Here is a 12,815-nt window from a genome sequence, read left to right as displayed (position 1 = left end):
GGGGCTGGACTAGGAGGACCCTTCCCACATAAATTATCCTGTGGTTCCCCGCAACCACATGGAAGCACCTGTAAGATGGGAAATTCTTATAACGCAGAGCAATTCCTAACACTATTCCCCATCTAGAGAGAAGGCGACCTGCAAACTCTTGATGAATAAAAGCATATTTATTTATTTTTTTCAGGGGTCCTGAGATGCTCCCCAAAGCCCAGCAGCCAGCCTTAGCACCTCTGGAAATGCGGCTATTTTTACACCGGTCCTTCATTTTATGGAATTTAGCATGAAAAAAAAAGAGTCTTTATTCTCTGTCTGTTGTGTATGAACCTGTGAAAGCACTAACGGTTCATCCCAGGGTGTGCTGCTGCAGGTCACTAATAGACAGGGCAACTCCTGACGTTTTGCATCTTGTTCCAAGGGCTGATAAAATACCGGGGCTGTGTCTGGAAAAGGCGGCGTGGCACGTGTCAAAAAGGATGTGCTGACTGTACCGTATCCAGCGGGAAACGATGGCACCGGGCTGACTTGGATCACTTCACTGACGTCGCTGAGTTCAGATCTGGCAGGGGCTTTCATTCGTGCTGTAGACATTCGGGTCCCGTTTATTTCAGCAGCTAACGATTTAGCATCCTAAATCTGTTGGATAAGTCCTGTAACAGGAGACGGAATACTGCGCCAGACACTTTGCAGCGGGTGTAACAGCAACAATATGGAACTGGCGTGAAACCAACCCCTGGACAGGGTGTAAGTCAGTCACCCCGGAGAGTCTGAACATCACCCCTGCGGGTTTCGGCTTCTTTGCCTGCAGCAGGGGTGAATTTCAGGTGAACAAAATGCTGCACATGCTGTGATGTGACAATAAAAATGCCTCCTCTCTCAATGAAAATAAGCAGCTTTGGAAAAGGAGAGAGCAGGAGCGATGCTATGCCTCTCCGCATTTGCCTCACCTGTGCTTTCGGCTGTCTCACGCAGGGAAGGGAGAGAGCCTGGATTAAAAACCGCCTTTCTGGCAGGGTGGAAAAAAGAGATTCTTTACAGCTCCCGTTATTGGCACGTGCTTCGGGCAGCAGCGCTGCCTGCTTTGATCAAGCGTGCCGGGTTCCTCCTCACCACTCGCCAGGAAATTGACGTGAACACTCAGGCAGGTTTTTGAGAGCTTTGCTTCTCCCCGCTTAAAAAGAGACACAATTCCTCGTGCGTGAAGATGCAGCGCAGGCCCGTGATTATCTCTTCAGGCTCCACAGTGTTTAATTAAGTCGCTTATCGTGTTATCATCCCGTCTCTCTCCATCCCGCTTGGAAACACACCCTTGCACCCACCTCGTGCCGGAGAGTGGCAGCTCTCCGATGATGTCTGTGTGTGTGTAATGGCACTGTCGCACAGCTGCAGGTGCCAAAACCTGACATTTACGGCGTACAGTTTGAGTTGCGCCAACACCGCACGCCGTAAATATGGTATTTCCATTCATTGCGCTTGGCAGCTTCATGGTGCCGGCGAGCTAATTATAGCCGCATGGAGTTACTGCCCTTTAATCACCCGGTTTAAACGGAACCCCCTTTCTCTCGTTAGCGTTTGGGACCGATTCTGCGGCACGTGTTGCTCGGGTGGCTTGAGAGCCGCTCCGCAACGCCCTTCACAGCACTGCCAGAGTTTTGTTGTTCACGCCACGCCGCGCCGCTCCGGGGATGGTCACCGAGGTCCTGGGCGATGCGGAGCGCTGATTTTCTGAAGTACCATTCCAGCCTCTTCACCAAAAGCAAACCCATCTCAACCAAACCAGCGTCCACCCTTTAAAAGACAATATAAACATGCCTGGGCGTGGGCATATGCATATTGCTTAATTGTTGGCCTTCTTTAAAACAAAACGGCTCCGTGTACGGCGGTGCCACCAACCAAAGGGTCCAAGCTGTGGAAGAGAAGTCCTCAGCTCCCTGGGTTGCTCCCGCAGCACAGGGTTTGTGTGCCTCACCCCATGGCCGGGACAGGAATTTATTGTCCATTCCCATACGGCACTGGAGCTGCGCAGAGCTGACAAGTGGTGGAAACCTCTCCGCCGAACACCGGGCCAGGACCTTCGGAGTCAGGGCCGGGGTTATCACCGCACGGTTTGCTGTAATAAAACCTTGAAGGAAGTTAACGCCCATGTTTGAGAACATCTTTGCCCAAACAGCCACCTTTTCCCCCATCAGGTGCTTCCCCAGAGGTTCCCGGGATGCCTTTTGTTCTCCCTTGTGTTGGTCGCCCGTGTCAGCCGGGGGAATAACCTCCGCACTTGGTTTGAAAGGCACTGGGAAGCGGCACCGCAGCTCGTGGTGATGTGGGGCACGTGAAATCAGCTTCCCTGGGTGGTTTTAACAATAAATTTGAACGCTCCTATTCCTCTTTCTTCCCTCTGATTTTTTTCCCCTGGCATTCACAGGCACAAGCACCAATTCAGTACCTTCCTGCTCACGGGGTAACAGGATGGGAACCCTCATTTTAATCTTTGACAGCGAAACAGTGGTCTTGTTACCACCAAAAATTGTTTATACGCCTTCATTTCCTCCTGTGTAATTCCCCGGGAGTTTAATTTACCGGACCATTTTCTCTTTTATTTTTTGCTCACCGTTTGCCCTGCAGAAGACGAGGGAGGCTCAGTTCCTCCAGCTCTTCACGAAGCAGCACGCTTGTCTGGAGGGGATCAATAACTATCGAACTATGCGCTTCCTCCATTTAGACTGTTGAAGCAGCTCCCTTTAATTGCTCTTTCGCGCTGTAAATAACAGCGCACAGTGGGTTTTTTTCCATTAAGGCGGCTCAGCGGGTCGTGCCACCCAGGGGTGGGAAGACCTCAGCTACCTCACCTGTAGTTTGGGGCACTATCCCAAATCCGTCACGCCTTTCTCCTCGGGAAAAGCCCCCGGTTCAGCGGGGACAGACCTCAGGAGGGGACAGATATGAGGATGCTGCGGTGCTCCAGGGCTCCCCGGGGACAAAGCGGGCCGGAACGCTGGCTCTGTGCAGACCTGGAAACCCACGCGTTAATACCGATAAGCAAATACACGTTGGCTACAGGGGGGTGAAAGAATGGCGCAAAGCCCAGCCAGGGCTGTCTCAGAGCGAGGGGTTTCACCTCAGGGCCACCACCACCCTGCTGCGAGGGACGCCTTGGGGTGGGGGACACGGCAGGACTATGGCCGGGGGGAGCCAGATCCCCTCAGGCGGCTCCTCACCGGGGATGGCGGCGTAGCCGGGGGGCTCGGTCCCCTCAGGCGGCTCCTCCCGGGGTCGGTGAGGGGGAGCCGGATCCCCTCAGGACGGTGAGGGGTTGCCGGGAGGACCAGATCTCTTCATGCGGCTCCTCCCGGGGACGGCGGGGGTGGCCGGGGGGAACGACGCCGTATCCCCTCCGGCGGCTCCTCCCGCGGACGGCAGGGGTAGGCAGGGGGACCGGCTCCCCTCAAGGCGGCTCCTCCTCGGGAACGGTGAGGGGGAGCCGGTGGGGGGACGACACCGGATCCCCCCAGGCGGCTGCTCCAGGGGGTGGCCGGGGGTGCTGGATCCCCTCCGGCGGCTCCGCGCAGGGGCTGGCGGGGGCGGGAGGGGAGAACGACACCGCCCCCCCCCAGGCGGCTCCTCCCGGGGGCCGTGAGGGGGAGCCGGCCCCCCACCGAGGCGGCTCCTGCCGGGTCCGGCGGGGGTGTCCGGGGCTCTCGATATCCCCCGGCGGCTCCTCCCCGGGGGTCGCCCCCGCCCCTCCCCCGGCAGGTGGCCCCCGCGCGGCGGCGGCGGCGGCGGCCGGTGGGTGACGTCAGCGGCGGGGGCGGGCGCGCGGTGCCGGTGCGCGAGCCGGGCCGGGCCATGGCGGAGCCGAGCGGAGCCCAGCGGTGCCGGTAAGCGCGGCCACCCGCCGCCCCCCCAACCCTCCCGCTCCGCGTCTCCTCCTTGTCCCCGCCGCGCCCGGGCGCTGCTCCCGCTTCCCCCGCGCCGCGCCGGTGCGGAGGGCTGAGCCCACCGGGGGTCGGTGGGGAGGGAGTTTGGGGGTGGGGGGGAGCGGTGCTGGGGTGAACCGGCCGGAGGGGGCCCGGACCTGCGGAGCGAAGCCGGGGGGTCGGCAGCGCGGAGCCCACCGCCAGGGGAGCCGTCCCGGGGACCGTGCCCGGTGTCGCCTCGCCCTACCCCGGGGCTCAGCCCGGCCCCGCCGCCGCCGGAGACACCCCCCCCCCCCCAACCCCCGGCCTGGGAACGCGGGGGGGGGCTTCGAGTCCCGCAGGCGCCTGCAGCCCCGGTTTGCTGCCCGGGAGGACGAGGGACTGCACGTATGTTTGCTTCCCTCCGGTTTTCCACATGCTTTACGTGGATGCTTTATGTCTATATATGTGCTTTATATGTATCTGCGTGCTTTATGTGTATGTACAGACAGACACGGGCTTGCACAGCTACATCTGTGCACAACCGAGCCGGTGGCACCGGCACCGGCAGGTCCCCGGCCACCTGCCCCGTGTCCGGAGCAGGGAAAGCTGCTTCTCTCCCTCTCTTCCCCCCCAACCCCCGCCAAGGCAAGGCAAGGCTGTGTTTGGCCCCCCGTGTATTTATTACCCCTTGCCTGAACTAAAGCCTTGGGTCCCCTGCTTGGAGACGGGCAGATGATGATGGTCCAAGCTTTAATGGGCACCAAATGGGCTCCGTGTGCGGTTGGACGACCGTGTGTCCTCGGGAACGTTCATCCCGGGCTGGTGTAATGTGAGTAGCAGAAAAAGGGGGGAAGAACCCCCCCAACCCTGATGCCCCAGCGGCTCTGACAGGCCGTCCCCGCTCAGCGCTTTGCCCGGTGACACCCTCCAGCCCCGAGGTGTGGGGTAGGCTAGGGGAGAGGGGTCCCCTCGGCTCCGCTTGGGCACCCAGAGCTCAGCTTGGGTGGTGTCGGGGGTGTTTTTGGGTGACTCCACTACCTGTCCCTCGAGTCATGTCTGCGTTTGTGGGATGCCGTGGCTGGAGCAGGCGATGTAGAGTTTCAAGGATCTCAGGAGGGTTTCTCTCGATAAAACAGCTTGGTTTCGGGGACATAACACTTGGATGCTGCTGAGAGGGGTTTCAGTCCCTGCGTTGAGCTCGGCGTTGCTTGCTTCTCGTTAATTAGGCATGTCTAATCCTACCTGGCGCTGGGAACTTGCTAGGAAATAGAGTGCTTTTCCCTCTCCTGGTCTGCAGCAGGAGCCCAGCCTCCTGCAGAACGAGGTCTGGGGACGGGGACATCTTTTTTTACCACCTTGGCCATCATCAAGGGATGCAGCCGAGACTCAGATTTGCAGTGGACTTTCCTCCTTTTGGATGGAGAGACGTCCATCAGGTGACAAAGGTGACAAAGAAGCCCCGTGGAGGCGTGTGCCAAGGATTTCAGGGAAAGGGAGACCAGGATCGTAGTGAGGATATTACAGGAGCCAGGGCTGGAGTTGCACGTATTATTTTGAGGGTAAATCTCCCACCCAGCAGGTGAACATCAGCGTTCTCCATCCCTGCGAAGGAGGAGAGGGTAAAGGGATGTGATAACCCACATACCACTGATTCTCCTGGGCTTGGGAGAACCACCACTGTGAGCTTCTGCCTGGCCTCGGAGCCAAAGCTGAGAAAAGTCAGGCTCACTGCAGTCCTGTCCCTCCTCGAGCTGAGCCCAGTGAGGACCGATAAGGGCTGAAATCCCAATCCAGTGTTCAGGAAGGCTGCTGAACGGTGAGCATCTCGGCCACCCTCAGCAGGTTGAGCGCTTCACGCGGATGGTCTCTCTTTATCTCTTCTCTATACCTAGAAGAGAGACGTGAAGACCTCCCTCCAGCTGCTGGAGTAGCTTCTGGTCCTGCTTCTGCCTCCTGGGAGCTGGGCGACTCGGCAAGGCAAAATCGCCGGAAACGGCATTACGGGATGAAATTCCCCCTCGATTTTTCAGGCGGCTTGAGGCAGCTCCCTCACCGTTGAAGCTGTTTCCGTGGATGCGATTCGTTTGCCCTCGCTTGGGCATCTAGAAGCGTCTGGAGGCGACCGGCACCTCCTGAACGGGATTCGTTTCGCCCTGCGGTAAGCCTCAGACGCCGTTCAGGGTGCTGGTTCTGACTTGGGTATCCGAGTGGTCTAAATTTAAGTGAGATGAATCTCACCCTTATTTTTCAGTCCCTTCGCCTTGATCTTTCTTTTTTTTTTTTTTTTTTTAGCATGACCCTGCTGTTCTCCTGCCACTCAGGCCTGGGGTTTTTCTGAGGCATAAATAACGCTGCTGAAACTTTCCACGTCCCCAGGTGGGAGGTGTCGCAGAAATGCGACTGCGGGGAAGCGTTTGCAGCTCGTCCTCCTGCAGACGCAGAAGCCTGGGTTAAAAACCGGCCCGTTAATTTTGTTTTAATTGCTCTAAGCCATGGTGAACCCCCCCCACCACCTTCCTCCCGTACCTTGTGCCAACATTTAATTGCTCTCGCTCCGGGGAGATGCTATCTCATTTCAAGGTTGAACTTTTATCTAGCTTTGACTTGCGGAGGGGGGGGGATGTCGTTGTGTCCTTGTCACAAAGGTGACTTGTCACTCCCAGCTCCTTGCCCGCAGCGATCGGGGGGTCACTTCTTCACCGGCTCCTTGGGAGGCTGAAGTGGTCAAGGTGCTACAGCCTCCCGCCGAAAGGCTCCCGCTCCGTCGTGTACGGTTTTTGTGGCCACCCTTGGGACTTGGCTGGGGTGACTGCATCGTCCAGGTGCCAGTCTGGATGCGGCCGTGACCTTGGCAATGCTGCGTGTTGGTGTGAGCTTCCTTTCCAACTCCTAATGGACACGTTTCCCACATGGTGGCACCTTCAAGGACCACCTCCTTTGGCTCTGGCTTTGCTCTGACAGCGAATGCTGAAGAGACGCCCCAGGCTCATCCCAAATCCTCTTCTGGCTCGGGCAGAGAAGCCTTTTGTGGCCTCGTGTATTTCTTTGCCACGTGAAAACACGGTCTGTTGGACTGTGGCTTCCTCCGAGGTGATCTGGGCCTCCATGCACCTTTCCTCAACCAACCATCCATTAGTTACTGGCGCTTTTTTTGTGTGTTACGGGTTTATATTTAATATAATTCCCCAGCGGGAGTCACAGATGAGTCTGAGCGGTGACAAAACTCCCCGAGGACCGTGCTTAGGTGCTGGCATCCCTCCCCGGTCTCGCCTCGTCGACAGCCGCGCCGGGGGCTGTGCTGGCACCCGTCGAACGCATGTGGGGTTCGTTACACCTGGTGTCAGACTTACCCTCAAAATATTATGTCCTTTGGAGAAATGCGGGCAAACGCTGCGTCGAGGCAGTTGCCCGCGTCACGCAGCCCTTTTGGCTGTCAAAGAGAAAAAAAAAAAAAGCAAAAAAAAAAAAAAAGCCTTTTTTAAATAGACCTGATTCCAGGAAACTCAGCTGGCTGATTAGAATTGTATTTTTAGTCTCCGATTCGTGTATTTACCTGAAATTTCTGTCCCGCTGTTCTAGCCGGAGCTGACCCCGGGTTGCCTGCTGCTCCTGCCTCTCACCTTTTCGTCCTTTCTTAAAATACACGAAGTTTCCCTGTGCTTCACCCGCTGATTTTTAAAATGCTTTATTTCAGCAGCTGTTTGGCGATACTGAAATCTCTGTCGTTACGGGGTTTTAAGGCGGTGGTTGGGAAAGCTCCTGCTTTTGCACCACGGGGCGCGCGTGGCTCATCTGTAGCCCGAGTTTCTCTCCTCCTCTTTGGGAACTGTTTTATCCCATCGGCAGCACAGGCACTCGCTTCCAATTTTACTGACGGCACCTAATAGTGAATCTAGCAACCATCTAATTCTCCATTCCTAAAAAAAGTGCCATGCCGTACAATTATTTCCGTTGGCTGTGCAGATTTAATGGGTTCCTTTAGACGTCCTCATCAGTCACTGACCCCGGACATCTCCTTTCCACTGCCATTTCTTTTTCCTCTTCCTTTTCTTTGCCTTTTAAAAAGATCACGTTTCCATGCATTTTCTGCGTCTCATTTTTGCCAGAATGGTTTTTTGCCTGATTTAACTCCTGCTTGCTTTTCTGTGTTTGCAACTTTTGGGGTCTTCGGTAGATGCTTCAAGCGAAACCCCGTGCTCTCGGTGATGGCAACGATGGCTTTTGGCTTTAAATTTAGACGCTGCTGCCGTTATTTTGGGCTTGCAGTTTCTGTGACTAGCGCAGGAGCAGAAAGAAGCTGTCATGGAAGAGGGCTTGCGTTCGGCACGGCGGTTCGTTTTGGCTTTATCCTCGTCACGTCGATCTGCTGCTGCTCCGCGGGCAATTAACGCTGAAACGTGAGCTACTCCACGCGCCAGCGGCGGCTGTTCATCCGAAAGACTTACCGGTGTGTTCCTGGCGTTTGGTATTGATTATTCATTAGCTGTTTGCGCGGTGGTGGGTTTATTTGCCTCTTTGGGTGTACGTATGTGATGAATAGCGGCAAGACGTCGTCCTCCTTGTACCACTGCACCTGAAGGTGTAGAAGAGAGGGAAATTTGGTCCTTACGGCCTGCGAACGCCCAGCAAATGGCCTTTGAGTGGCTTTGATGCCGCTGTGGCAGAAAATCGTAAGGTTTGAATTATTTTTGCGCCTTTAAGCACCGAATCTCTTCTTTTGCGCCTCCACGTCTTCATACTCCTCTCCCGACCGACCGCAGCACCTTGCCAGCCCCGGGCAGGCGCGATGCCGACTGGTGCGGCCCAAGCTCGGCACTGGGAAGCCCCTGCCTGTTTCCCGTGATCCCTCCTAGGGCGAGGTTAATCCGCTTCGAGGGCTTTCCGGGCAGAATCGCGTGCGAGTATTTACCGGAGCGGATTTCAGCCCTGCCAGGTTGACCTTGCGGGCGCTCCGTGTCCCTGGGGCCGGGTCAGGAGCGGGACAAGCTCCCAAATCTCCCTCCCGACAACGTCCCCTGGCTTGGAGGCTGCAGGAGGGGGAATTAGCGCCGCTTGTCCCTGCAGCGCTTCGCGTCTGAGTTAAGCCTGTCTTTAAAAAGCAGCCGGCGTGGTTGTGCTTGGAACGAGCGGCTCGGTTTCTATATTGTACACAACAGTCATCTCTGTAGGAAGCTGGCCAGCCCACGCCGCCGCAGCAGCCCGGAGCTACGCGGCTCTTGGGGCGTTCCCGGGAGGAAAGGAAGGAGCCTGGGAACTGGAGGGAAAAGCTTTCTGGAGCGTTGATGTGAGTATGGCCGGTGGGGTGAGACGCGGTGCCCGGGTCCGCGCGTGTCCGTCGGGCGGCTGGCAGGGATGCTCGTGCGTTGTTCTGGGTGCGGAGCCGGGGAGAGCCGTCCTCTCCTGGCACCCGCTGCGGATCCCACACCTGCAGCGTGTCGGAAACCCGCGTTCTGCTCTTGCGCCCTTCGTCTTGCGTCTGCTCTTGCACCCTTAATGCCTTCCTCACCGGCCGCGGATAAAAAGTTACCCTCCGCTGCCCGAGCTGTTGTCTTCCTCCCAGGCTGAGCGATGGGAGACTTTCCCAGTCCGTATGATTTTTCGGCTCTGTCTCAGCTCTAGGATCCCTCCAGATTCAGGGAAGAGCAAACAACCCCCCCCCACACCATCCCCGGGCCAATATCTGGCAGTGTCCATCTGTCCCAGCTGCTCGGGTTGTTTGCGCGAGTCGGTTCTTGGCTACACCTGATTTTACAACAGTATTAATTACGTGGTAACTGATACACCTGCAACAATTAGCTATGTAAACTAAGATAAAAAGCCTAATAAAATTTCACGTTTCAGAGTGCAGGCTGCTTCCCTCTGGGAGGCTTCCTGAGCCCTGCTTCCAAAATCCCTTCCTAAAGGAAGCTCTTCAGCCCGTCTCCGGATTTGTTCCTACGTGTAAGTGAAGCGGGGCAGGGGGAAGGCAGCGTAGGGGCTGCGGAGGCATCAGCCTTCCCGGGAGGAGTTCTTCCCCCTTCTCCATCTCCCCCTTTTTGTGGCTGTGACGCTGCCGGTCCCTCTGGAAGGAGCCGGGGGCATCCCCAGCCCCACGTGCGCGCCCCCGGGTCTGGGGGTTTGTGGAGGAGAGGAGGGGGAAGAAAACGCTGGGTGACGTTTGCGAGCGAGGTGGAATGTCATCCCAGCACCGGTTGTACCCGGCCCCTCGCTGTGTGCTCCATTAACTGCCCCTCTGTGAAATACGGAAAGTTTGGAACGATTAGAAAATGCCTTTGGGTAAAGGTAAATTAAACCTTGGCCCGCTGGGAGGAGGCAGGGCTGGAAACCTGGATGTGGAAATAGGTCCCGGCTTAAAATGACTTGAAGGACAGAGGGTAGGTGCCGTGCTTCTCGGGATCGGATTCAGCTGGGACCGGTTCCAATTAAAATGAGAGCAAGGAGAATGGGAAGCGTGGGGGAAACAAAAAAATAATGATCAAAAAACAACAACAAAAAGCTGTTTCTTTGCGTTTCTGTCAGTATTGCCACTTGAAACGCTGGGACTGGTTTGCGTCTCTTCTACAAGCGATGAATCTGACCCGGGGAGTATTTCAGATCATTTCTTTTAAGAATTACGATTCTTTTTGCTCTCTGGGAATTCTGCTTTCTCCCTGTTTTGTTTGGGGTTGTTTGTTGTTTTCTTTCTTTATTTTTTTTTTTTAATTTGAGGTTATATCAACTTCAGTGAGATGACTTTTAACGCAAGGTTGACGTTTCTTCTGCACGTTTCTCTATTTATTTTTTTCTTTTATTTCCCCCCCCCACCCCCACGTTTGCTTTACGCCTCTGGTCAGGTTTGGGTTCTTCGGTAACAGAGGCGAACGAGGAAATGTGAGATTTGATGAGACTCTTTTAAGGAAAATAAAGCTCGGGTCGTAAGCGGTGGCTGCGAAGGGATGGCGATGCGCGCGGTGTCACCGCTGGGTCATCTCCTTTCTCGCTTGAATGAGGGGCAGGGAAATCTCAAAGGGCGTCTTGAACCATTCCGTGAGGGGTTTTACGTTTGCCAAACCATATCAATGGTTGATATTCCCGACTTTTCACCTTGTCTCGCATTCCGGCTTCACCTGAGTCTTACCCGCTCTAGTTATTAGACGGGGGCTCATTCTGCTTATTTAAAAAGAAAACGAAAACGCCGAGAGTAACGAGATGGCCGTTCCCGAAATACCCGCTTGATTTCGGGCGGGCCAGAACGTCCGCGCCGTCTGCGTGGGCTGGGTTTTGTCTGGGGTTAGCCATGGCATCGCTGCATCCCCTGGCCTTAGGGAAAGGTGAGCCGGGAGATGGGCTCCGCGCAAGCGACCTCGGATTTCGGGTAGATACCAACGGCTTCACCAAAGCGTAAATGCCGCGGAATTGGGTGAGGGTGGAGGAGACACAAGCAAGATCGTTAGCGGCGCTAATCGGGGCAGGTGGAAAGGAGTTTGAGCGCGGCGCTTGAAGGGCCTCATGATCTTGTGTGTTCGGAGGGCGCGGAGGCAATTCTGCATTCGGGAAAGGCTTTTACAGTCTTTGTCTCCTTAAGTCATTAGAAATGCCATGATCTCATCTGTTAGAAAGATGAGTCTAGGGATGAAAAAAAATTAAAAAAAAAAAAAATATATATATATCGCTGAGCTGGAAAGCTAATTGCCGTCTGCTCTTCAAACGCAGCAAAAAGGGGCAGAGTGCGTTTCGGAAAAAGGGAAGAAATTTGAAGGAAATGCCGGTTATAACGCGTGCGCCATCTTTTCGGTACGTGAAGATGCCGTGTGGTTCAGCAGATCTCAGGAGCGGTCGCAGGTTTCACGCTGAACGGCTAGGCAAAAACAGCGACGGCAAAGTTTGGGAAACTTTTTCCCGCCGGAGGAGCGTGGGTCAGGACTTTTGCTCATCCCACCCCTTTCGTTCCAGCAGTGCCGCGAGGCTGAGGGAGGACAGGCAGCCCTGCAGACCCCGGCGAGGGTATGGCGATGCTGCTTTAACGCGGGACTTCCCCCCCGCCGTTGGGGATGAGGGATGCTCGTTCCCTGTGGAGTCTCCAAATCTCCCCATGATTTAGATTTACATCCTGAAATACAAGCTTATCTCCTATGCCGGCCTCTTTTATCTGAATAAATCTCATGCGCCTGCTACTGCTCAGACGGAAAAAATAATCTTTATTGCTGTAATATGTTTGTCAGCTTTCCTTTATCCCAGGAAAGCGCTGTAAGATCTGCAAAATGCTGTAGAAACAGAAGCGGTTTTTGAGCCACAGATATTGAAAAGTGAAAAAAAAACAAAAAAAAACAACAAAACCAAACCAACAAGTCTCTGAGGCTTGAGCCTCGCAAACCGAACCACTCAGCCAGGTTCTCCTGGCGTGATTCCTTTTGCGGAATGGATACCTTACCGCCCACTGGAGCCAAAACTCAAGAAATGGATTAAGGCTTGTGCAATTGCTCCGTCCCCATCACTCCTTTACGGCCCTGTGCACAGCAGAAGGCATGTTTTGGAGCAGCGTTTGGCCAAATGCTGGGCACTGGGTGGTCTAGAGGACTTTAATTACGTTGCTCTCAACAAAGCACAGGGCAGCCTGATGGGATGGTGGTGGTGGAACATTTCTCCTCCTGATTAGCGACATGAAGTGCTGGGCCAATGTCTGTGAAGCTTCACGTGGGATGGACCAGGTCTTTCCAAGGCTCTGGAGGACCACGATGCGTGGTTGCACCCTCTCAATTATCATAGAATCACAGAATGGTTTGGGTTGGAAGGGACCTTAAAGATCATCTCGTTCCAGACACGTCCCGCCAGCCCAGGTTGCTCCAAGCCCCGGCCAACCTGGCCTTGAAGCCCTCCAGGGATGGGGCAGCCACAGCTTCTCTGGGCAACCTGGGCCAGGGGCTCACCAGCCTCACACCGAAGAGT

The 12,815-nt window shown here is 55.4% G+C and overlaps 1 protein-coding gene across 7 annotated transcripts in view; it reads left to right on the top strand.

Annotated features, from left to right (window-relative positions):
- Positions 1-3,239: 3,239 nt before the first annotated feature.
- MAPK4 (mitogen-activated protein kinase 4) overlaps positions 3,240-12,815 on the top strand; it is a 47,969-nt gene continuing 38,393 nt past the window's right edge. For 4 of the 7 annotated variants that reach the window (XM_074570214.1, XM_074570211.1, XM_074570213.1 and 1 more), the window contains exon 1: positions 3,240-3,869. The gene's annotated coding sequence lies outside the window, so the exon portion shown is untranslated. Of the gene's footprint in view, positions 3,870-5,782; positions 6,049-12,815 lie in introns of all 7 variants that reach the window. The other 3 variants (XM_074570212.1, XM_074570209.1, XM_074570215.1) reach the window with 2 other exon arrangements.

This window comes from Larus michahellis, chromosome Z (genome assembly GCF_964199755.1).
Source record: "Larus michahellis chromosome Z, bLarMic1.1, whole genome shotgun sequence".
NCBI classification, from domain to species: domain Eukaryota; kingdom Metazoa; phylum Chordata; class Aves; order Charadriiformes; family Laridae; genus Larus; species Larus michahellis.
Note: the sequence above shows the minus strand (reverse complement) of the source record. Positions and strands in the feature narration are given on the sequence as shown.